We start from the raw sequence: 26,642 nt of genomic DNA, 5'->3' as shown, positions 1-26,642 counted from the left end.
TTTCCATGTTCAATCTGAAATCACTTCCACATCAGCTGCCCATAAAGTTTTTCTTCTCTCCTGCATCGGGCTACGACTAATATGGGACATAAATCGATTCCTTCCTTTATCTTCATCCAAAACCAACCAGTCACGACACAATATTAAGGCAGAAATGTTTTCAGAAGCTGCTTTATTTGATCATTCTAATTGGAAAATTGGGTAAAAGGTTTTTTATATTTTGTTAAATGACCTCTAAAAATAACAGCTGATGCAATGTTACATAATCGCATACTCAAATCAAACTTATCTGAGGCAATCTGTGAGAAATGTTTATCTTGGTTACAAGTTTAAGTGCTGATGCCCTTTCTTAGAAAAAACAGCGAGCTAGTATGTCAGTTTACTAGCTGTTGACTGAGCACAACGTGTACTGTACTCAAAACCAGTTCGTTGCACAGGATTGATTGTCCTTAAGGAGTATGGCCACTGGGCTGCACCAGTGTACTCAAATATGCATACATACACAGACTACCGGGAAATAATGTGGGTCAAAGGGTTCACCACTGAGAAATAAGTGGTGTTTACAGCTGTATCTTTTTTGTGTGTGTGCATGGCTTTGCTTTGGGTGTGAAAGTGCAGGCCTGGATGAGGGTTTTCTGCCCATGTCGGCTGTTTCTGTTTGGGAATCAGCTTGTTTGTGAGTACACAAAATGATGCAAAAGAATGCCACTGAACCACCTTGTGTTTCTCGAGTAGCATTTTCTCGTGTGTGAGAGTGAAACCTCTCGGGACTCAAGCCAGCAGGTCCTCAGGCTGTTCCTCAGCATAAATCCAAAACATCAATTTCACCTGAACCAGGTCTGTTCAGTGGATTAAAAATTTTTCAACTGTAGCTCAGATCAGAGACGCACCCATATCAAGGTTTTATTAAAACTGCTTGTTTTTGGCGTGGGAACCAGAGCAACAAGTTTTATTCAAATGACTTGTCATCAGGTTTGCCTCTGGAAACATATCCATGGTGCAGAGTCAAGGGATGGGGGTACCACTAAAAAAACCCAAACCTACAAAGCCCTGTGTGAAAAAGTGTTTGTCCCCAATACAGCTAAGACGCAGGAGATGCTCCCAAGGAGTTTTACTTAGAACATTCACATTAAAATTAATCATATCATAGTTTTATCCTAGAACATTTATGTCTCCTTGGGTCAACAACGGATTAGATTTCAGCCTAAAATTATAATTATTGCAGTTAGATAGCATCCTTCACCTACTTCATCACCTCATCCAATGGTGGTCATTCTCTGAATAGAAACAGAAACAAGTTCACATAGTAGAGTCAGGTGGGATATTCCAGTCCATATTCACCTCAGTTCTGACTCATGAGTCCAAGACCCATCTTTTGAATTTGCCTGCTTGGTTAGGTTTGGACCCATGCCAACATTAAAGGCATGCTAAAAGTTACAGTTGCTAACATTTTTTATATGTTCTTCTTCACCACAGCTGGATATCTCCTTGTGTTGCGGTCGGTTTACCACTTACTACCATGGACTAAAAAGCTCAATTTTCAGTACAGCTAACTAGATTTACGAAGGTTAGCAGCTGCTTACAGCCTTGAGGTTTCACTGCTAGAAACTGTCAGAATAAAGAACTACTAGCTGGATGTGCAGTAGCATGCTGACAGAGGTGCAGTGGGTTAGCTCTCTGAGGTACGCTTGGGCCCATGTGATGTAAATTTCATCATCAGATAGTGAGTGTGAGGATCCACGTGGATGTCCGCATACTGATCTGTTTTTCATGAACTCAAGAGGTGGACTTCAAAAGAGCATAACAGAAATGATAATTGGGTTGTAGCGACAGAGTGGAAATCCATCTCTTCTTTGGGAAGTACAAGTGACAGATGTCAAAAATACCTCCTCAGGGGACTATTTTTGTTGGGCAATCCAATCCATGCATGCTAATTTTGAACGAGCTGTTTTTCTGCACAGTATGAGCTCGGTTGGAAAAATAACCAGATTAGAATCACATGCCAACACGAGCCTATGTGATTAAGTGCAGAGCAAAGAAACTAATTCAGTGTAAGGTTCTTCTCTAAGTCAGTTTTGCTTGTTAATACTTTTGGACACTTATCTATTGATAGTGTTTTAAAAAATACATTCCAGGCGCAAAACTGACTCTACAATAATGCTGAGCCCTTCTTGCAACATTAGCCCTCGTGTTTTTAATGGAAGCTTGTTTAAGTGTCAAACTCAGCACTTGAGCGAAACAAAAACCCCTCACATATAAATATGCAAACACACACTCCCCAACATATAGAAACCTCATTCCCATCAAACTGCGGGACAAAACGGGCCTGCGAGATGTGCTGGATGTGATTTTCTCATTGTGGTTCTGGAGCGTGATGTGGGATTGGTTTATTAAATGAATGGTTTCTCTTGGAAATGTCCAAGACTAGTCTGACATTCACATAACAGAAATTTACAGGACACACATACACACACACACACACACACACACACACACACACACACACACACATATGCACGCACACACACACACACACGCACACATTCGCACAAAAGTGCAAGGAATAGTCGGACCGCAGGAGAAATTGTAATGCTAACCAGGAAATGTTGGACGATGATGACAGTTTCTGGAAAACACATTTTCTGACTGGCCATGCATCTTGTTACATAATTGTCCCGCAGAACTATTGTGCATTTTAATAAGCGTCATCCTGAATGTGTAAGTGACTTGAGTTAATCAACACTAACTCCTCTGGCTGGGCTCCTTATTGACTTTAAACAGGCGGGGCAGAGCCTGGTGGTTTTCTGCCAAGTACAGTCTAATCACTCTTATAATTGGTGTGAGGCATTAAGAGTGAATAATAAAACAGTCAACTCTCTGTCCCCTCCCGCTTTCTCTTACTCTCTGACACACTCAGATAAGTGAGCATAAATACAAAAACACACATGTTGCCAAGAACAGAGGCAACTGTGATGCATATGGTTGCATAAGCACACACACAAACACAGTGTCTCTTTCGCATGTGGTAGTGTTTAAAAGCTCTGTCTTGAAGACAGAACTTAGGCACACTCATAAAGTTCTGTGTGCATGCGTGTGTGTGCGTTTCTCCCTTTCTCTTTTGTCTTTGATGACCTACCCTCAAGTCTTAAGCAGTTTCTGTATATTGTTATGTAAAAGAGGAAGCAGATATCTCAGGAGAGGTACTGTTTTCTAACAGAACCTATCCCAGGCTTCATTATTGAAAGCAGCCGCTCCCAGTAAAAAAGCCATATAAAGCCAGACATAAAACCCCCTCTGTGTGGCTTCCAAAAAGTCATGTAAATGAGCTTGTAGATAGGGTTGAAACTCTTAATTCAGTATGTTCTGGAATGATAAACAAGTGCTTTGCAGACCTGTCTAATATGACACTTATTGCGTGTACTGCGTTTGCATCATCAAGTGATTGCTCTGTCCGCAGGTGATTTTAAATCTCGTCTTACATGCAACATTTGGTGAAAATCTTTTTAAGCAATAGTGAATTATGCCTTTTGCAACAAAGCTGAAGAAATCCTGAAAACTAAAAGGATCAGAATTGTCATTGCGCAATCTGCTCTGTCTTCTAGAAATGGCTTTATATAAAATTAACCTGCAGCAGCAAATGTTTCTAATAGGGATGCAACGATACCAATTTTTCAAACTGATACGATACCGATACTTGGATCTGAGTACTTGCCGACACAGAGTACAAAAACGATACTTCTACCACACACACACACACACACACACACACACACACACACACACACACAAATACAATTAATTGGAAGACAAGTTTTATTATATTCCCTGCCGATAAAAAATAAAATCTTAATAAAAATGACCACAAAAAAATTTCAAGTGAAAAATAAGCACTTCTGTTAACGTATTGCAGAGTCTCCACATTGTAATTTTACAAAATATCACTGAACTATTGGCACTGTCTCGAGCTTTCAGAATAATAAATAAACACTTCTGTTTGGAATAAAATAAATACACATTAGGTTTGTGAATAAAATAAACTTTTAAATTATTGCAGAGTGTCCATATTGTAAACAAACAAACAAAATAATTATTATTAAATAAATAATAAAATATAAATTATAAAATAAATAAAATAATAATTGCCCCCCCCCCTAGTGGCCAATCTAAAAAACTACAACAGAAATGACATGCCATCCTCTGATTAATGAAATAAGTTGGTATCGGTTCATGGTATCGGTTAACTTTTACGAGTATGAGTACACACATTTTACAGTATCGGCCCCGATACCCGATACCAGTATCGGTATCGGTGCATCCCTAGTTTCTAAAAAGAAACTTTTACTTGTTTAGGGACACTGAGTGTATTGGTGCTTATGGATCTGAAAAGTGAAACCAAACTGGGAGTGGCTTAGCAGCCAGCAGGGGGGCAACTCCTCTAGTTGCAAAAAGAAGTGTACAGGAATGTACAGATGAGACAAATTTAACTAAACTCTTAACAAGAAAATCCTATGTACATCTAACAGTGCATGTGTGTGTGTGTGTGTGTATTTGTCTTCTTTGTAAGCTACATAGCTAAGCTACAATGCAACTTATTTTTAAAGACAACCTTACGTCCCATGCACAGGAAGTGCTGTTGGTCTCTTCCTGTGAGATCTTTCCTGCTAATGACAGTTGAGTGTGTGTCAGAGCAAGACAAAAGTATCGTGGTATGCAGTGCTACAAGCCAGTTGATAAAACCAAATTGCTTTTAAATATCAATACTAATAAGGCCCCAAACTTTGATCACAAAGAAAGTAACATCTGTTAAGTTATTTGTTTTAGAAAATCCTGGTGAGTTACGTACTTTTGTTAGCTTCCTGTTAAGTTTACAGAATGTATTTTACTATCCAGTTAAGCTCAGAAACTTTGGAAATATAACCCCAAAACAATCGGGTGCTATGAAAATGTGTTGTATTGTTTTACTTATGTTGTGTTCCTTGTAGCGTGGTATAAGTGTTTAAATGTTCCAATGATACGAGTGCTATTTGCAATGCTAGGTGTGATGCTAGCTGCTAAGTGCAGTTAGCCAAACCAACAAGTCGAAACACGACAGGCGGAGGTATTCAGGTACTTGATCTGTTAATATTAAAAAGGTTTAGTCTTAATAGAACTAGCTTATCTCAGGTTTTAAAGCATTTGCTTTTTATAGATTGGGGAAACCTGCAGTCAGCTAAGACTGAGGAAGTCACTTGGATGAGTGACGAAACGTTTCTCCCACTGAAAACGCTACGTCCAGATGAACAGAATCAAACTTTGGGCATTTGCCTGGTAACATTAAGCTCATGTGCACAAAATGAGTTCTAGAACTCATTCATTACCTTTGTTTCTACTCTGAGAATTTGACATTTTCTGTAAAGAAGGTCAAACACTTTACCTAATGAATGCCATGCCCACGTCATATGGGAATTATGGCAGTTAACAGTTTGAGACTAAATATTTTTCAGGTTGTAATAGTACCTCGGATCGCCAGTATAAAAAAGCATAATAATTCATATTTGCCTGAATAAGCAAATCCGTATGGAAACCTTGCTTTACTTAAGGTCCATCATTCAAGGTAATTATCTTCATCATCTAACACGTGTGATGCAACTGCACCACACCATCATGCATGAACACACTCATGGTGTCAGTTGTCCTTTCATTATGACATAGAAAATTCCTACATGTGTTGTTAGAAAGTGTAAGTTGAAACAAATTTAATGAAATGTATTGACAGCAGAGGAGGTAGTTGCTGACACTGGCTCTTAAGTCCAGGATTTCTGGCTGAGTGACCATCTCTTTCAGCCACTTGACAACCTTTTTGCTCTTGCCCGGAATGCATGATGTGCTTCAGGCCTACTTTTTGGTGATGGCCCAAGCATTTTTCACGCAAGCTTAGAAACAATTTTGGATCCTTTGCTGCGCACCTTTCTTAAAAATGGACAAGCAGTAAAGTAAAATAAGTGTCTGTCTGTGGCTTGGAGCACCTAAATAAACTGGTATTAATGGTAGCAGGCAGGGCAGAAGAGTGAGCATGGTTGCTCCTTGTTCTTTTAAATAGCCATATCCCAAATAAACAACAACTGGTCACTTTATTCGGCGCTAACAAGACTGAGACCTACATCAAAAAGAAGCTTTAAGTCCATGGATGATGTTGAGGGGTGGCCTTGGCAGGATACTCTGAATCATGTCCTGTTGGGATGTTCGTGTTGTCTTTGCTGCCACTAGCTTGGTAGATTTATGCAGGTGAAACTATTGGTTAGGTTTAGGTGATATATGATTGATGTGGACACTGTACGAATCAGTTGTGGTGAAGAGAGAACTGAATATAAAAATGGAGCCGTTGATTTACCTGTCAGTCTACATCCCTACCTTCACCTATGGTCATTGTAATGAGGTCGTGGATACATGTTATGGAAAGTAATTTCCTTTAAAGGGGGCTGAGCTCTACCATAAAGATAGTGTGAAGAGCTTAGTTATACGAGAGGGAATGAAGTCGCTGCTCCTCCACAATCATCGTCCTGGACGCCTCCTAGATGAAGTGTTTCAGGCATGTCCTACCTGGATGAGGCTTTGGGATAGGCCTTTGGGAATTGCCTTGGGATTGACTCGGCGTCTGTCCAGATGAGCTGGAAGAGGTAGCCAGGGTGAGGAAAGTCTGGTCTTCTTTGCTCAGACTGCCGCCCCCATGACCTAAACTTGGATAAACAGTAGAAAATGGATGCATGGATGGCTGGAACTACTGGGTTCACAGGTGTTTGGTTTGAAATGTGCCACTTCACAACAGGAAAAGTTTGGAGTGACACACTTGTCTGACTAATGGCATGACCCAGTGTATCAGGGCCCTGACGTCAAAGGACATGTTGTGCACAAATGACCTAAGCTAGCTGCAATGGCATTAGTCGATGCCCGAGGTATTTATATTCACTGACTTGCTTGATGTGTTTAAAGATATTAACGAGGACCTACGCTTGACAAACATTTAGAAGTAGATTATGAGGCCCCCACTCCGGCTGACGTAGGTTATCTGACTTGTTTTGCCTGTAAGGTCTGAGTGGGTTGTTAGTCGGACCTCTCTATCAAAGAGACAGGCTGTGTGTGAGTAGGATAAGTGATGAGATCGCTTATCTGTTTTAGTAAAATCACTGAAAGACCACCCAATTTAAACAAACACTTGGCAGCACATGCTACTGCAATTACATAATAGAGAAGATTAACCTGCTGAATGGGCTCAGTCCAAAGGGCTTGGCTAACATAGGGCATACACAGTTGACAGGAAACGCAAGATGAGTTAAAGTAAGCAAAAGATGACTGACCCTGTTTATGTGTAAGGTTTATACGAAAAGGTCCCTTCTTTTTTAACCTGAAAGATATCTTGTGTGAAAGAGAAGAAGCCGTAAACTGACATCTGAAGCTGAATTTGTGCCCGCCTTGCTACTGACACAAAGTTTCACTATGTGTCTGCCAGGTTTCTGACTGTGTGTGTAATGCCAAACTTGCAGTATCTGATTTGGACAACATACAGGAAGTTCAGCCCAATTACAAGTCTAAGACTGGCCTCATGTAAAATCCAAGGTAATTCGTTCGGATCATGTGTTTGCAAAACATGCTGTATGCAAATCAAATACATGCAATTATAAGTGTTTGTATAGCACTGCATGAAGATAAAAATGAGCAGAAATATATTAAGTAAGAACCCAGCGCTGGCCTGACAAAGACCTTTTTCACTACAGGAAAATAAATGACCTTCTACAGAACATATGACTCAAAGCAGAATAGAAAAGCTACAGTAAAAGCTCCACCGGTGGCTTATAAATGCGCCTATATACGTAAAACAGCTTCAGGTTGAGATATTTAGTTTCCAGGTTCTGTGTGTTTCAGAGCAGCTGCCAGCAGCGCTAATAATGAATCGACTTGAGTTTGTTAGTCAGCTGGGCGCTGAACTGAAAGGGCTGGCACAGTGTGCTGGAAATGTGACTGACCAGGGCGGTCACTGGTTCAAATCTCAGGTTAATGAGTAACTTGTATGATGGCGATCACACACGCATACACAGGTTTTTCAGCCAGCCAAATGTTTTTCTTTGCCAGTCAGTGTGTTATATTTGTTTTTGTTTTTTTAACATACCGGCATAGGTGCCCCTCTGAAAGCCATATACTGCTTTTATAAAGAGCTCCGTTTAAAATTCCCTGTTGGCTTGGACATTTTGGCCTCGTTTGAATAGTAATTTTGCATCACACCTTTGTAAAGAAACAATTTGCATAGCAAGCATATTATATATCACATATTGCAAACAGTATTAGCAGTCACACATGTTTTCCAGTGCTGATCCAATCATCTTGAGCAACATCCTGCAGAAAAAATTAATCTCCTCACAACTGCATGCGTAGTAATCATAATAAATTTCAAAGCCTGAGTTTATTTTGAAAGTGAAAAGTGCATTTATGATTATTATTCTAAGTTTTTGATGCATATGTCCACACTGTATGATTTATGCTGAAAATCCAGGTGTCTTTACACTGTAGTTTTTAAGGGTTAGAGAAATCTGTAACTCTGATTTGGTATCCTCTGTGGCTTTATACAACAGTTTGACATTCTCTCTGTTTGAAATGTTTTTAATTATGACAAGGCAGCCAATTAAAATTCTATAGAGCTAGTTAGAGATGTACTGATGGCATACTCAATTCATTCTAAGTGTAACTGATGGCAAATACAAGCAAAAATAAACTTTTCTTCAAGGTAAAATTGTATTTTTGTAATAGAAATATAATTTGGCAGCAGTGGAAGGGACCTCTGGCAAAACTGGAGAGGGGGCATAAGGGGAAAGAGAAGATGGAAAAGAGGAGCATAAAGACAAAACAAAAGCTACGTCTCTGTAATCTGTCTAACCCTATTTAAATCACGTCTGTTCACCACGGTTGTAGTGAGCAGACCTATGTTTTGGAGAGAAAAGGGAACATTTTGGAAAAAATGTAAATAGTTTTTGATGCATGTCAGCTAAAATGATGACTTTCTTTGTATGTTCTGAAGCACAGGATTGAAAATACTGACTGCTTTATTGTTTTTACCACATTTACTGGTTGGACAATCGATGTCTGTAAGGAGAAAAGTACTACATTAAGAGCCTTCCAGGGTTAATCAGTTATTTTTGGAAGTGGTAAGAACGGACTATTTGTAGTGGCAATTTTTGACCGGCTTAATGTAATAAGTAGTCTGGACTGGATGAGCAACCAACTTTGACAGGAGGGACATTTGGTTGCTTCACTCTGCTGATTCATAAAAGAAATAAACCAGGACAGAGAGGGAAAATATAAGGTTGTGCTGCACTCACACACTATAATTTCACAAATACACGCAGGAAAAAATAAGTTAAATTTACATTCAAAAGTACTGCAAAAGCCAATCATATGTAAAGAATATCCCAACCACATATGCATAGTCTGCATATGTCCACCAAGTGTGAGTGCAGAATCTCCTCAACACATTTCTAATTGTTTTGCAATTTTCAAGTGAGATCATGCTTTAAATCTAGTTGTGCAAGCTGATGAATGAGTTTAGGAGGGGGTCCTTTCCATTCCATGATTTGCACCAGTCGATATGACCCAAAATTATCTCAATAGATGTTACACTCCATCAGCCTCTCAGCCCTGGTGGGGTCAGTGGCCTCCTCAGTCATGCTGTGCTTTAGTCTGGAATGTGGGTTTTACTGACAATGTGGGTGTTTAAATCTTTCATTACCAAGCTGTGTTACTTCACTTGACTTAAGAGTATGTCAAAACAGTTCAGCTAAGGAGGCACAGTGTCAGGTTTCCCCAGGACTCAGGTACTTGCATCCAGAAATCTTGAGATTTATCAATATGATAACAAAGACAAGTTGTGATCATGAATCTACCCATTTTTTTTGCATCTGGCTCTGATATTTACATCAGTACATGTGCTATTACTGAGGGGTTTTTTTTGTTCATTAACAAAATCAATGTCACTATGCGACATTGATTGTGAATATTCAATTAATTGGAATATTTAATTTGCTATTTTGTTTCAATATTGATGCAAAGTCTAATTTGGACAGTTAGGATAAATGACTGTCTAAAGATAGGGTTGAAGAAGGCTCTAATGTCATAATTACTTGACTTGGCCATCTATATCTTCTTACTTTCAGCACTGGTAAAAGACTCCTTTGGATGTGCGTGTAGAATGTGTGAAGATTTTGGACAAAATATTGACATGACATGATGAGCCAATACAAAATCACATTCATCTGTCAGAGCTGTGCTTTATATCTCAATCTTGTGGCTGGCAAAGTTATGATACTGCAACATTTTCTGAACCATCTTTAAGTTCACTAAGTCCTCTTCACTCAAAGATGATCTTTATCTATTTGTTTCATAGCTAGACTGCTGTTATTTGAGCTCCAAGAAGCTTTTGGGAAATCACAGGCCCCAGGTTAGTAACTTTCCAAGCCTGGCTCAGTGCTTGTACTGCAGGGTAAGGAATGCAGTGGTTGTTTTAACATTACAGTGGCCTGGCAGGATTCAGCTGTGGTAAACCACTTGGTCCCAGACACCCTCAGACATGCCCTGCAGGGTGCCTCCAACAGCGAGCCTCAGAGATTGGAGGCAATCAGAAATGTACAATGAGATATGTTTGAAAATGTTCCCGAGAGAAGGTTCTGCTGAAAGAAAATCTGAAATGCACAGCAGGGCATCCCACTGACACAAAATATCATAGTGATACAAGTGAGCAATTTATGTACTGTTTCTTGCAAAACTGAGGAAACAGACACTGCAGGGCATTTGACAAATGTTGTATTTTACAATAAACTAAACAAGTAAAGGAAACAAGTAGCAAACCTCAGGGCTTTCTATCAAAACCTGAAACAACAACAAAAAATGCTTACAGCTGTTCCCAAAATAATACATCACTGTGACAAAACTGATTTAAATTACACTTCATGTTTCTGAATTTACCTTGAATCATGTATTTATTGACCATTGTGTCAGCCTGTCCCTCTATATCTGTTGGTCTCAATTCCAAGCCCATTACTTGCTGAAAACATTCATTTTATTTGGTCATTATACTGTATGTGTTCTTTTTTTTAACAAGTGTGAAAACCATGCATTTATTGGATACTATTTTTTAGCAGGAGCATCAACTGTATAAAAGAAAGCTGTCCTGACTAGTGAACATTTTTCTACTTATCTTACTACTACTAACTTATCTACAACTACTTTCAGTACTATTAATATTTATTTAGACTCGTTTCCTTCAGCTGATCTTTCTGAATTAACTTAAGTAATTATTTCCTCCAAATTATCAATGTCTTTTAGACCCTATTCCTACAAAACTGCTCAAAGAAGTACTACAACTAATTAATGTTTCAATATTAAATATGATCAATCTCTCCCTGGCAGTAGCTAAATCACTTTACCCTGCTGCCTTTGCTAATTATAGGCCAATCTGCAGCCTTCCTTTAATTGCAAAAATTCTTGAAAGAGTAGTTGTAAAACAGCTAACTGTCGAGGTTTGTCTGGCTGGACTCATGCAAAGGACTCAAGAATGAAAGTCCAGCGAATTTATTTGACTATACATACAGTCCTTTTGAATTGCTCAGTTCAAAAGTCCAATATATATAAAATTCAATGGAAGAAAAGTTCCCTGAATCCAAGTCCCAATCCTCTGAGTCTCCCAAAGAACAGAATCTCTTAACTCCACCAAGTGACAAATACTCAGTTGGAACTCTGTTGGACCATCGTAGGAAGGAAGAGACACATTAGAAATCTGCAAATAAACTGAAACTTAAAGAGAGGCTAGGCGAAGACTACTGCAGCTAGACAATGCTCAGGTGAAGACTGAAGGTCAGGTTCCAGCTTAAATAGCCACTAGCTGATTGCCAGATGATACACCAGCACTTGATTGAGTTGTCCCTGTAAGGCAGTAAACACACCCACACACAGAGCATCAAGCATATGAACTGACAGAGAGATAGAGAACAAAGGGGAGAGAGAAACAGTAGAGACACATTACAGGACTGGTGGATTAGGCAGGTTTCAGAACTCATCACAGCACAGAAACAGCTTCAGAGAAGGTTGCAAATGTTCTGCTTATGGCCTCTGACAGTGGACTTTCTGTGCTTGTCCTGCTAGACTTCAATGCAGCGTTCGATACTGCTGATCAGAATATTTTGTGAGAGTGATTAGAGCATGCTGTAGGTATTAAAGGACTTGCGCTGCACTGGTTCAAATCATATCTATACAGACTCCAATTTGTTTGTATAAATGAAAAGTCCTCTTCACACATTAAGGTTAGTTAAGGAGTTCCACAGGGTTCAGTAGTAGAACCCATTCTATTTACATGCTTCCAGTATCATTAGAAGGCATAGCATACATTTTACCAGTTATTCAGATGATACCTAACTTTATCTATCCTCTGATTGTTTTTGCTTCTAAATTCAGATAAATCTGAGGTTGTACTTGGCCCCAAAAATCTCAAAAATATGGTATCTAACCAGATGCTTACTATGGATAGTGTTATTTTGGCCTCCAGCAACACTGAGAAATCTTGGAGTCGTTTTTGACCAGAATATGTCCTTCAGTGTGCATATTAGTTACTTACACTGCAATAGGTCTTAGGCTGCTGGGGGATTCCCATGATGGATTTACTGTTTCCTGTTCAGTCACCTCTGATTCTCTTTCACAGCGTGTCTTTGTCCCGTCTTCCTCTCCTAACCAAAAACTGTCGCAGCAGATGGCCACGCCACCCTGAGATGGGTTCTGCTGGAGGTTTCTTCCTGTTAAAAGGGAGTTTTTCCTTCCCACTGTTGCGAAAGCACTTGCTCATAGAAGGCCAAATGATTGTGGGGGTTTTCTGTGTTTTCTTTGTATTATTGTAGGGTCTTTACCTTACAATATAAAGCACCTTGAGGCAACTCTTGTTGTAATCTGGCGCTATATAAATAAAATTTAATTGAATTGCAAACTGAATTGAACTTATGCTTTTCCCTTACACACCAACAGTAGTGGCAAGTTTCAACTTTGTAATAAAACTGAACGCAAAATATGAAAACTTTGGACTGAGATGAAGATGAAGTTTTAATAATAATAATAATAATAATAATAATAATAATAATAATAATAATAATAATAATAATACATTTTATTTATGAGTGCCTTTCAAGTAACCCAAAGACACTTTACAATAGGATAAAACACTTAGTAAACCAATGGCAGAATAAGAACAATAAAACAAAAGCACAAGATAAAATTAACAAACAGTGGATTCACAGTGAATATGCAGATTTGAACAGATGAGTTTTGAGTTGGGATTTAAACTGGGGGAGAGAACCAATGTTTCTTATTTCTGGGGGCAGAGAGTTCCACAGCCTGGGAGCAGAGCAGCTGAAAGCTCTGCTTCCCATGGTGGTGAAGCGGAAGGAAGGTACAGCAAACTGGATAGAAGAAGAAGATCGAAGTGAACGGGCAGAACTGGTAGTGGTTAACAGGTCAGAAAGGTAAGGAGGAGCGAGGTTATGAATGGCCTTGAAGGTGAGCAGAAGAAGTTTGAATATTATCCGGAATTTCACAGGGAGCCAGTGAAGTTCCTGCAGAACAGGGGTGATGTGCTGGTAGGAGGGGATTCTGGTGATTATGCGAGCAGCAGAGTTCTGAACCAGTTGAAGCTTATGGAGGGATTTTTGGGGGAGACCATGCAGAAGAGAATTGCAGTAGTCAATACGGGAGGTAACAAGACTGTGGACAAGAATGGACGTAGACTGGGTGAAAAGAGAAGGAAGCAATCTGTTAATGTTACGTAGATGGAAGTAGGCAGAATGGGTGAGATTATTGATGTGAGATTTATAGGAAAGTGAACTGTCTAGGATGACACCAAGGCTCTTAACCTGAGGAGAAGGGAAAACTGTGGAGTTATCGATGGTGAGTGAGAAATGGTTCACCTTCAAAACGTTGGATTTGGTGCCAATAAGGAGGATGTTTTAGTTAACACAAGCTTTAACATGTAACGTGCTAACTGGGGCCAACACAGTCTAGGGTTTTTTTTGCATTCTCTGACCATCTCTGACACACAGCTTAATGCTCCAGACCAGAAAAATGGCTAAACCTCTGCTTCTGTACAGGCAACCTCTGATTAGCTGATCAAGTACAAATTCAAGTGGAAGTTAGCTTTTTTTTAAAGGGTGGTTGGCCTCTTCTTTTAGAGAGAGAATGAGTTCAGTCATTTGAGAAAGGCTCAGAGTAGAGCTGCTGCTCCTTCACATTAAAAGGAGTCAGTTGAGGTGGTTCAGGGAAATGATCAGGACTTGCTGGAAAGATTAGATCTCTTGGCTGGCCTGGGGTAATGGCTTGGTCTTGGTCTTGGAGTGGAAGAGGATGGGTGGATTTGGATTTGGAGAAGGGGGTAAGGGTGTCACCAATGATGCCTTTGACAATTTAAGTTGTTGTTTGTGATTGTGTCCTAATATAAAAATATATAAAAACAACTCTTCATTATGCATGGTTTATGTTGCGTTATAGATGCAATTGTACTGAATAGCCTGCAAAAAAATACTGATAATCTTCAGTTTAATTTCTTATTAAATTCCTCCTTCTTGCAATCTGCAGGACATTCTGCAGATACAATCATTGTCCAGGATGTTTCCATCTGAAATTTAAACAAGAAGAATGAGAAAGATGCAGCAAAACACAGACGAAAAAGAGAAGCAATAGCTAGTATTATGAAAGCCTTTCATCAGCAGTTTTATCAAAGCTCTTCTTTATAAGCATTCAGTCTAAGGATGTTTTTTTTTTTCTGTGCCGTTTTTTCTGTGTTTGTTTAGTTTTCTCGTTCCTCAAGTCATTCCTCCCCAGCCACAATACAAACCTGTTGACTCTCCAGGGGAGTTGAAGATGTTCAGAGGTCCAATTTTCAGATTCCAGTACAAATTATATGGTGGCTGCAAAGGAAAAAAGAAAAGGGGAAAAAAGACTCTTTTTCTCTCTGCCTCTCTGTTCTCTCGTCTTCTCTCTGCCATGATGTTGCAGTTATGTTGTCAGTAACAAAACACAGAGCTGATGAATGATTGATGAAAGCCCAGCTAGTGAAACATAAACTCACATTCTCGTGGGCACAAAATGAGAAAACAAAAGGAAAGTAACCAACGGACTGCATTCTGGGTAGACCGTTTCTCGACAAACAAATGTTGATATGTTGATATGAATAACTGGACACAGACTGAGGCTTCAGTTATGTAAACAGATGGCAGAAACAATCTCATTTGTTGAGGAAAAGCAACAAAAGGCAGAACCAGTTTCACACATTTCCACATTGACATGTTGCATTTACTGCGATTACAGTTTTTCTCAAATGCTAAAACACAAAAGCCAATCCTCTAAACCAAATGACCAGTTGTCTAAACACATTTACTAGCCATCATTTACCAATATCATAAACACATGTCACATGAAGACACAATTCACAGAACACAATCCTCCGTTGTCATAAATCTAAACACATCTTTCCTTGCTAAAACACAAGTTGCAAAAGAACTCTGCTCATATTCCCAAATGAAAGCTCATGTGATGCAACATGCTTGCCACAGTCAGCAATATTTGAACACAATGAACACACCTGGCGTAATTCAGTACACACAACGACTCAAAATTGAAGACACCTGTTGCTAATGCTGTGACCACATGTATAAAAGCAAGTTCAGAGTGCACAGTATGCTGAAGATTCCAAACAAACACAATGGATGAAGGCAGAGTCAGGGGAAGAGGAATTCGATGCAGAGGAGGGAGAAGAGCTGTCCCTGGAAGAAGAGGAGTAGGCCAACGAGGAAGAGGAGTCCAAATGAGAGGAGGAAGAGGAGCAGGCCAACGAGGAAGAGGAGGAGGCCAACATGGGAGAGGAGAAGGTCCAGGAGGGAGAGCAAGACAACCTCGCACCATCATTACGGACGAGATGCGAGCAACAGTCATTGACCATGTCATTGTCCATGGCATGACAATGGCTGAAGCAGGACTAAGAGTCCGTCCAAACCTGAGTAGGCTCACCGTGGCCACCATTATCGGGGCATTCAGACAACACAACAGGTATTGTACTCAATTGCTTTCTTTATCACAATACAGTTTTACAAACCTGTGAAAGTAGTCTATTGGTTTCAAATCAGTTGTGACTGTATTGTAACACATGTCAATTGACAACACGTTTCTTTCTTTAGAGTTGAAAGAATGCCACATAGAGGTGGGAGGGTTGCCATATTTACAGCGGCACAAGAAACCCTCATTGTGGATATGGTTCGTGGGAACAACCTCATCAGACTCCGGGAGATCAGAGACAAAGTCATTGCCGATAATGTCAACTTTGAGAGCATTGACGATGTCAGCTTGGCCACAATAGACTGAGTTCTCCGGCGCAAGAAGACGCGGATGAAACAGGTCTATAGGGTTCCCTTTGAGCGCAACTCTGCGCGACACAAAGACCTACGTTCCGAGTATGTGCAAGTAAGTATACATCCATGTTCACAGTACAGTTAGTGGACATACTGTGTTGCTCAGTGGCCTACATTACTTCTGGACAATACTGTGCTACCTGATTGACTGTTGTTCTGAACACCTGTGCAGTTTCACATTTTCACAGAGGATATTACAGTTGGACGCGATGGCCAGACCTCATGAGTACCTCTTCCTGGATGAGGCTGGCTTCAACCTGCAGAAACGAAGGCAAAGAGGCCATAACATCATTGGCCAAAGAGCTATCACTGAGGTCCCTGGCCAACGGCGGGGTAATATTACCCTTTGTGCGGCCATGGGTTCGGAGGGGCTTGTCCACCAGCATGCTGTCTTTGGGCTAAAAGACATCCTCCTGGACCGCCAACAACACTATCCAGGGCCCGCACATCACATTCAGTCTGCCCCTGTCTGCCCCAGGGCAGCTGTGGCTACAACTGTAGCTGCCTTCACCAGTGTATGAATGTGAGAGTGAATGAATAGTGGTATTGTAAAGCGCTTTGAGGGGTCACGAAAAGCGCTATATAAATGCAATCCATTATTATTATTATTATTATTATTATTATTATTATTATTATTTATGTGATCATTTGGGACAATGTCTACTTCCACAGAACAAACCAAATCAGAGAGTGGTTCACCACCAACAGTGACCACTTTTTAAACGTCTGTCTGCCACCCTACTCCCCTTTCCTGAACCCTATAGAGGAGTTCTTCTCATCGTGGAGATGGAAGGTTTATGACAGACAACCATACACAAGAGAGAATCTCCTAAGGGCAATGGAGCTGGCCTGTGTTGACATCCCAGCGGAGGCCTTCCAAGGATGGATTCGCCATTCCAGGGCGTTTTTCCCGCGGTGCCTGGCAAGAGACAATATAACCTGCGATGTGGATGAGGTGATGTGGCCCGATGCAGCTCAGCGACATGATGCCGCACAGTGAATGTGGTGTGTGTGTGGTGTGAATAACGTAAATAATATAATTTCACACCCTGATCATGTTTTCAAGAGTACTGTTGTGTGCAATAGATTCTGTTTTTGCATTGAGTTGTGTTACAGTAGTGTACGTACATGCAGGATTTTCTATAGATTTATACTCTTCATCTGAAACTCACAATCTAAATGGCTAATCCTCTGCAGAGATCTACGACAATCCGTTACTGTATAGTTTCTAAAAATATGCATTGGCAGTTATGAAACAAAGGACCTTCTTACAAATTAAACATTGTGTTTTCAATTGTTTTGCTGTAGTGTGTAATGATGTGTATAGTGTTTACATTTTTGAAAGCTTCAAGCTGCTCTTTTGGTATGACAGTTTGAGTTTTGCAGTCAGGTGTGGCTGTGTTTATGTAGCTTTAGAAAAGGGTGTTGTGTTTAGACATTGGGGAACATGGTGGAAACGTTTGTGAAATGTGTTTTAGCATTTGAGAAAAACTGTAAGATGCATAGTTGCTGCCTTGATTGCTTTGGTGACAGTGCATATAAAATTGTCGGGTTGGACCCAGCGGTTCACTTCTTGGGTTTTGTTAAATGCTACAAAGAATATGTGCCACAAACAAATCTCTTGGTTTCAGTTACTGAGTTACAAAGATTAGCTTAGATACAAAGTTCTTAAAAAGAGAGATTGTGTGGCGTAAGAGTGGATAATGTGCATGAAAGAAAGATTGTTCAGCAGATGTGATTCTTAAGTCTGCCGGTCAGACACATAATCTGGTGTTCCAGTTCCAACTGATACTCCTTTGTTGAATGCAGGTATCAAATATAGAGAATAAACACCACAGATAATGATGGTTACCCACCTGCTTGCTTAGCCCCTACTGGGAAGAATCAATTTCCTGAATGGTGTTTAACACAATTATGACAACAGGATGTAAATGAATAATAAGGAATAAAATGTTTTTAGGTTCATCTTATGCACTCGTCTCATTTCAGCTGAGTGCGAGTCGTAATATTGTTATTTACAGCCACACTAACATCTCATTTCTTTCTCTCTTTTCTGTCTTTCCACAGAGCTGAAGAAAGAAGTCCTCACACACAAACTTGGCTGTGTGTGGGGTGGTTCTGACAGAGAGAGATGAAGTGTAGTAACATTAATGGAGTTGGCAAGAACACGCTATGTCGCCATACGAGCACTAAAAGCTTCCAAACATTGAACATAATGAGAGCGGTAAAGACAGAAAGCATCATAGTCAGAGCTTTTCACTCAAGCCAGCTGACTTGACCACGGTTTCTGGTTAAATTAAAAATGATTGCAATCTTACTACATAACAAACGTTCTTTTTTAATACCTCATGTGGGACAGAGAGACAGTGGTTAGCGCTGTCACTTCACACCAAGAAGGTTTGTGGTTCGAAGCCCAACTGGGGCCTTTCCTGTGTTCGTTTTGCATGTTCTCCTTGTGTGCACGGGTTTCATCTGAGTACTCGGGCTTCCTCCCACAGACCACAGTCCAAAGACATGTTAGGTGGACAGTTTATTCTAAACTGGTGGTGGATAAAGAGCTTTAAGTGTTTAGAAGAAGGTGCTGTATGCACGTGTGGTTAAAATGGTAGTTTAAAACACTTTGAGTTATTAGTAAGACTGGAAAAGTCCTAAGCTCATTATGAACCAAAACCTTAGGCTCTGGTGTGACATTTGAGTGCTTTTTACAGCCTAATTCATTTCACAAATGTGGCACTTCATTTATTAAAAGAAAAATGTTGCATGTGCATGATATCCAAGCAACAACAGTTTTGCATAAAAAAGGGGAAACCCTACTTAGCTTCTCTAGAAACAAAATGGTATCAGAGTTTTCAGTCTATAAAAACTTATTTTGCACTGGTACATTTTGGGGACTGTATGTGAATGTTCTTCTTTTAGATGTTTGAGTTCTTAAAACTGAGGAAACTATACTTGGCTGTAAAAATCTAATGTCTAACTAGAAACTTCCTCTGGATGGCATTACCTTGGCCTCCTGTAACACTCTGAGGAATCTTGGAGTCATTTCTGATCGGAATATGTCCCTCAACATGGATATTAAATAAGTAGGACTGAATTCTTGCAATATCTCTAAAATGAGAAACATCCTGTCTTAGTGTGACGCTGAAAAACTCTTTCATGCACTTATTCCTTCTAGGCTGGACTATTGCACTTCATTACTGTTACAATGCCCTAAAAGGGACTGTACTGGGACTAAAAAAAGTATCACCCCAATAGAGTACTTTGGTCGCAGACACTGCTGGCCTACTTGTGGATCCTAGCATATATAAAAGTAGAATGGGAGGCAGATCCTTCAGCTTTCAGGCCCCAGCTCCCTTTCACACACATGTAATCTGTCTAGCCTCTACTGATTTCCATACCTCCTTTTTCAAGAATACCTCCACCTGCTCCCTACTCTACATAGATTACAATGTCGTCTTGTCGTCATAGTCCACAGAGACTACTGCCTGACCTCATCTGTCAGCCTGTCCATCACCACAGCAAACAAGAAGGGGGTCAGAGCAGATCTCTGATCCAATCCCACCCCCACCTAGAAGCAGTCAGTCACTCAGACTGCACACCTCATACATGCTGTCTTTATACATGTCTTGCACCATGCTAACATGCTCCTCTGCTACTCCTGATTTATACAATACTGCAGTTCTTCTTGGCACCATATCAGTTCTGATTTATATAAATATAAATGCTCAAAGATGGCTCCTAAATGACAATAATCCATAACCCATAAATGTAGGAGTAGCTTCAGCGCTGAAGTTGTACACTTCTGCATTTTTGCTCATGCATCTAAGCTATGTGTACGTGGTGTGTGTTTGTGTTATACAGTAACCACAAAGCACATCTGCTAAGCTGTAACAGATACTGGTGACTGCTGAAATCGGCTGCCCACATAATCCAGGGCTCTGCAGAAGGGATCATCTGTTGGGCTGTGATCTCCTTTTCCCACTTTGTCTAGAACCCAGTTTAGGGTAAAATAACTGTAAACTCTACATTTAGTTTGTCTTTGATTCCCCTTTCTTTTCTAATTCTGTTTTTTTTTAAAAATTGTTTTCCATCATTTGTCTTCAGGCTGTGAAAAACGATTGCATAAATAAACGTGCATCCAAGCGTGCGTTTATATGACAGACGCAGCACAGATCAGCAGATGGAGACAGAAAAGCTGAGAAATCGAATGATGAAAGCATCTTTTGTTCTCTGCTGAATTAACTATCCACAGTTTCCTTCTTCTCTGCTGTGGCTCCTTTTTCTCTGCGGTGGATGCCAACAGAGGAATCAGGCAGTACAGTATTGTTCATAGGCTCACACAAGCACACAAACTTTATCCTGCTGTACAGGACTGAATAGAAACCATAGAGAAACAAAGGCAGGAAAAAGTTTCGCTGACAAGAACTGCAATCACCATCTTCTCCACACGATGCAAATGGAAACCAGATGCTGAACGTATATTGTATAATAATGGCAGGATCTCTGTATGAAAAAGAAGGAAAATAATGTGTTGCCATCATGGCAGCATTTCAGGATGTAATTTACTGCTTCTTTCTTTTTAATTACTGGAATTGCTGGGTTTCTGTGCTGTTGCAACTGAGCCCATACTGTGTTTAGAACAAGGAGGTGATAGCTTTCTAATCAGTCTCAGTCAGCACTTTGATTTAAGTTACATTTTTATGTTTGTTGTTTCGTGCGGTGATTTAGTTCAAGATCCTGTTTCCTTCTTTAGCTACCAATATCAACAATGAGCAGTGTTGGGAAGGTTACTTTTAAAATGTATTCCACTACAGATTACAGAATACATGCCCCAAAATGTATTTTGTAACGTATTCCGTTACGTTACTCAATGAGAGTAACGTATTCTGAATACTTTGGATTACTTAATATATTATCATGCTGTTTACAACTACATGAATGTGATTTATTACTGTTACTGAAGGTCCGCAGCTCCGAACCATAGTAAAGGGACCTCTGGCTAATATGTCGGTTCCCTGTCGGGCTCGTAGCCGAAAACTAGCTTTACTTTGTTGTCTGGGTCAAGTTTGCTTGCGAGAGACAGAGAGAGGCGTTGAAAGGCTGCTGCAATGGAACTTATTGTTTTGGAGGAAAACATGAACACTGTGTACAGTCGAGTTTTAATAGCTTACTTACAACTGGGCTCGTCAGGCACTCTTCTTGGCTGCAGTGGTTATTATTATATTTACATGCTTCCAGCTCCCGTTTCTGCTCGACGATAACTTTTCCACTCTCCTTTTTCTCCCTCCTCGCGCTCACAGACACATAACGGGTATGGCAGTCCATTCTCCCTGCAGCACGGACTACACTGCCCATGAGGCTACATTCTTTAGGGCTATGCCTGTAACACTCTACCTATTAGCTTAGCACAACAACAACAACAAAAAGGCGCTCTCTCACCCAGGAAACACACAGTCACAGAGAGCGTCACCATGTAACCGTGGCAACCGTAACGCTGCCGCCTGGAACAACAGAACGTAGCTGTCAAACAAAACCCAAACAGTCCTGACAGTACCGCCGTGTAATCCATTTATTTCAACAAAGTAACTGTATTCTAAATACCACCTTTTTAAACTGTAACTGTAACGGAATACAGTTACTCATATTTTGTATTTTAAATACGTAATGGTGGTACATGTATTCGTTACTCCCCAACACTAACAATGAGCAACAGCCAATGCTTGCTAACGCTAGCATTTTAAACCCCAGCTAAGTACTTGGCTTCACACAGCTTCTTGAATCCATTAGTGATGGGTCGTTCGCGAACGAAATGGCTCTTAGAGCCGACTCTTTGAAGTGAACGACGCGAGCCGGCTCCTTATTGGGAGCCGTGAGGGTTTTTTTTTTTTTTTTTTCTTTCTCTCACCCTCTCTCTCGCCCTTTTTTCCGCTAAACTCCGCATGCGCGGCCTGTACTTTGCGCTGGGCAGAGGGGGGAGGGGCGTTAGTTACACTTGCAGTAGCACAGGAACAGAGCCAGAGAGAAAGAGAGCGAGGGACAACAACGTCACATTAGAAAGGTATAGTAATCATCCACTATTTTCAGTTGCAGATGATAAAGGATTCAGAAATCATGCAGGCCCATATGACAGAGAATGTGCATCTTCTTTTTGTTTTAATATTTTAATTTATATTTAATTGTGTTGTGGTTTGCAGTGTTTTGTGTTGTTTCACGTTAAATTTGTTTAAAAGGAAAAAGCTGAAAATTTAAATAGTTAAAAGTTGAAATGTAAATAGTTGTTTTTTTATTATATGATTTATTTATTACATTTTATGTGGAGTGAATAAATAAAGTATATTTATGGTGGCCCTTAGAGACAAAGCACGTAAAACCTCCAAAACACGTAAAACCTCCAAAACACGTACAAACTCCAAAACACGTACAAACTCCTAAGCATGTACAAACTCCAAAACGCGTAAAAACTCAGAATCACGTACAAACTCAGAATCACGTACAAAAGACAACAGAAATGCTCCAGGATGCTAGGGCGCAGTGTTGAGCTTTTGTTACCTAGTGGCTACACAAGCCAGGAAGTATCAACAACCGGATTTGGTGTGTGATAGTAACAGGTAAATGAACTTTTTTTTAAAATTATAAAATAAATATGATTGCTTGTCTATAAATACACAAACCATACACACAGGCTTTCAATTGTGTCATTTAAGTGATCTGGGTAGCTCTGTTTTGGAAGTTCAGTAAACGCTAGAAATGTGATTTGGAGTTTGTATATGCTTTAGAGTTTGTACGTGCTTTGTCTCTAGGGGCCATATATAAACATATATAAATAAAACCACTTTTTTTACATTAGTAATTCCTTTTCTGCATAATTTTATATTATTGTTAATGATTAAATAATTAAAGCAAAAAAACAACCTGAAGAGCCGGTTCGGAGCCGAAAGAGCCGGCTCTTTTTAGTGAGCCGAGCCGAAAGAGCCGGATCTCTAAAAAGAGCCGGAAATCCCATCACTAGAATCCATCACAACCCCCCCTCCAAAAATAGAACAACATTAAGGACTACATTAACAAGCAAGGAAGCTAACTTTATCTAGCTATCTGCTATCTGCTACACTCGGAGTCAAGCATAGCTAGTACAAAAGGCAGACGTGTTGTGTTCTTTGTGTTCTTTTTAATAGCTGTGTTTGCAAAAAGACTCATGGTCCTATAGATGTCTATGGGAAAATGATATTAGTAAACAGTTTCTTAATGAGTTTAATCTCAGTCACTTTTAAAAAAATTTGAATAAAACATTAAGTCCATTTTGGAAGTTTTGATCATTTTAAATGTCAGAAAGGAGGATTATCGAGGATGTGCTTATTGATGACTTGTTATTGACAAGTTTTATCCTTGTTACATCTGATTTAAAAAGACCACATTGTGATGGTAAGCGCTTATCTCAGGGCTCCATAGTAAGACAAAACATGTCGAGATTGTTCTCAAGGAATTTGTCTGCATTAGTAGCTAAGCCAAAATTAGCCAGAAGAAAGCCAGTTTTCACTGACTAAGCCAGAATGACCAAATAAAAATATGACCAAGCTCATATTCAACATAAGGTGAGAATTTGTTTCATAGAGGTATTGTTTGGTTTTGTGGATGAAATATGAGATGGCGCTGTTTGTTCTTCTGACTAATCTTAGCTAATACTAGCTTCCTTGCTAAACCAGACATATTGCAAGCTATTTTACAGGCCCAATGCTGCAAGTCAATGAACACATCAAATTCTTTCAAATTTCTGGAGATGATCTAGTAAATTAGCTATCCAATTTGGAAGTACTTCATTAAATTAAACCATCATAGTGTGGTGGACCACTGGAGGGCTCCACTCACACCCAGTTCTCAGGAAGTGTTGTTGCTGTGTTTTGGAGGGAAAAGTGTTCAGTTGTGTGGTGATAAGAAATAAACGAGCAGTGTCAATCGAGAGCTCTCGTGTCGTCTGTGTTTACCTCCACATTGGTGACCCCTGACTTGAACATGTTGCAGTCCGATGGTGGCACCGACTCCGCTCTGGATGCATCAGCAGCCGCCAGCCCTCTGCCTTCGGCTGCAGCTACTTTTGCTGTGGCGCTCGAGCTGCCGGACTTTTGGCTTCACGATCCCCCGTCGTGGTTCGTGCACGTGGAGGCTCAGTTCGCCCTTCGTGGCATCTCGGCTGACGACACGAAATATCACCATGTAGTGGCTTCTCTCGACCCGCTAGCCACCCGTCGTGCGTTGACTCTCCTCCGGGACCCACCCACCCGAGGGAAGTACGCCGCCCTTAAGGAGCTGCTTCTTCGGCGCTATGCCCTCTCCGACGCAGAGCGAGTCGAGAAGCTCCTCTCCCTCTCAGGCCTGGGTGGCGGTACGGCTCTCGAACTGATGGAGCACATGCTATCCTTTCTCGGACCGGACGACGGGGGATTCCTCTTCGCCCACATCTTCCTCCGACAGCTGCCGGCGGCCGTGAGAGCCGGCCTCGCCAACTCTCCGCTTCTGGGCACGAAGGATTATCGCTCCCTGGCTGAGGATGCGGATCGTATTCTCCTGGCTACCCGCACTTTCCACGATCACGACCTAGTTCCAGTTTCGCCGGCGGCGCCTTCCACTTCCCCACTGACCTGCCCCGACGTCTCCGACCCTTCGCTGACGGCAAAGATCGCGGCACAGCGACACCACGGACGGGACCTCTGTTTCTACCATCAGCGTTTTGGCGCCAGAGCGCGCCGCTGCCTGCCGCCTTGTGCTTTTCCGACCCTGGGACATGGACCCCGCCAGCGCGCTGTAGCGGCCGCGACCGCTGGCGACAAAGAAAAACTGCTCTTCATAGAAGACTCGCGCTCTGGGAGACGTTTCCTGGTCGACTCCGGCTCCCAGAAGAGCCTCCTTTCCCCGTCCGGAGCCGACAGTTTAGCAGCGGGCTGCGGTCCGCAGCTTGTTGCGGCTAATGGCTCTCCCATCGCAACGTTCGGGGAAAGGTTCGTGACTGTTTGTTTTCATGGTCGGGATTTCCAATGGAACTTTGTTGTTGCCGCTAGCTCTGTACCTATTTTGGGCGCCGATTTTCTTTGTGCCCACGGACTGCTGGTCGATGTCGCTAACAGACGCTTAATCGATGCCCTGTCTTTTTCTTCAATACCCTGTTTCACTCGCGCCATCGAGCCCCTGAATCGGGCTAATTTAGTGACTTCAGGGAACGTTTTTCAGCGTTTGCTCTTGGAGTTCCCTTCACTGACTGTTCCTAATTTCTCGAACACGGCAACGAAGCACGGGGTTGAACATTATATCCCGACGGTCGGTCCGCCGGTGTTCGCACGCGCGCGTCGCCTCGACCCCGCGAAACTCTCCGTCGCTCCGGAAGAGTTTGCCACAATGGAGCGCCTCGGCATAGTGCAGCGCTCGAATAGTGCCTGGGCTTCTCCGCTACACATGGTGCCCAAGTCAGACGGTCGGTGGCGGCCGTGTGGGGATTTTCGCCGTTTGAATAATGTCACGGAGAACGACCGTTACCCCATTCCCCACATCCAGGATTTTTCCGCCCACCTCGCCGGCACCTCGATTTTTTCTAAAATTGACTTGGTGCGGGGGTATCACCAGGTTCCCGTGCACGCCGAAGACGTCCCCAAAACTGCCGTTATTACCCCTTTCGGCCTGTTTGAATTTTTGCGCATGCCGTTCGGCCTGAAAGGTGCCGCCCAGACTTTTCAGCGGTTGATGGACTCTGTTTTGCGCTCTGCCCTTCGTCTTCGTGTACCTTGACAATATATTGGTGGCCAGCTGCTCTGAGAGTCAGCACGCGTCCCACCTGCATCAGGTTTTCCAGCGCTTGGCAGCACACGGCCTGATCGTCAACCCCTCCAAGTGCCAGTTCGGCATGCCGGTTCTGGATTTCTTGGGCCACCGCATTTCCGCTGACGGTGTGGTTCCGCTGCCAGACAAGGTCCGGGCCGTTTCGGCTTTTCCGCGTCCTGCGTCCGTTAAAGCGCTGCAGGAGTTCTTGGGGATGGTCAATTTCTACAACCGCTTTCTCCCCAGAGCTGCGCATCTGCTGCAGCCTCTCTATGCTGCCTTGAAGGGTAAAACAGCTAAGGACCCGATTGATTGGCTCCCTGAACGCATCCAGGCATTTTCTGGGGCCAAGACCGCGCTGGCAAACGCCACCCTGCTGGCCCA

At 41.5% G+C, this 26,642-nt stretch overlaps 2 long non-coding RNA genes across 2 annotated transcripts in view; one reads left to right on the top strand and one right to left on the bottom strand.

Moving 5' to 3' along the window:
* The window catches only part of LOC146494945 (uncharacterized), a 181,406-nt gene that overhangs the window by 125,715 nt on the left and 29,049 nt on the right, over window positions 1-26,642 (bottom strand). The gene's annotated exons all lie outside the window — the stretch shown is intronic.
* Window positions 2,069-13,930, top strand: LOC146494946 (uncharacterized). The gene is made up of 2 exons (XR_014871616.1): window positions 2,069-4,320; window positions 13,218-13,930. It is a non-coding gene; the product is annotated as an uncharacterized LOC146494946 (long non-coding RNA).

This window comes from Neolamprologus multifasciatus, chromosome 20, assembly GCF_963576455.1.
Source record: "Neolamprologus multifasciatus chromosome 20, fNeoMul1.2, whole genome shotgun sequence".
Classification (NCBI taxonomy): Eukaryota; Metazoa; Chordata; class Actinopteri; order Cichliformes; family Cichlidae; genus Neolamprologus; species Neolamprologus multifasciatus.
The sequence above is the reverse complement of the archived record's forward strand: the minus strand, read 5'-3'. Positions and strand labels throughout refer to the sequence as shown.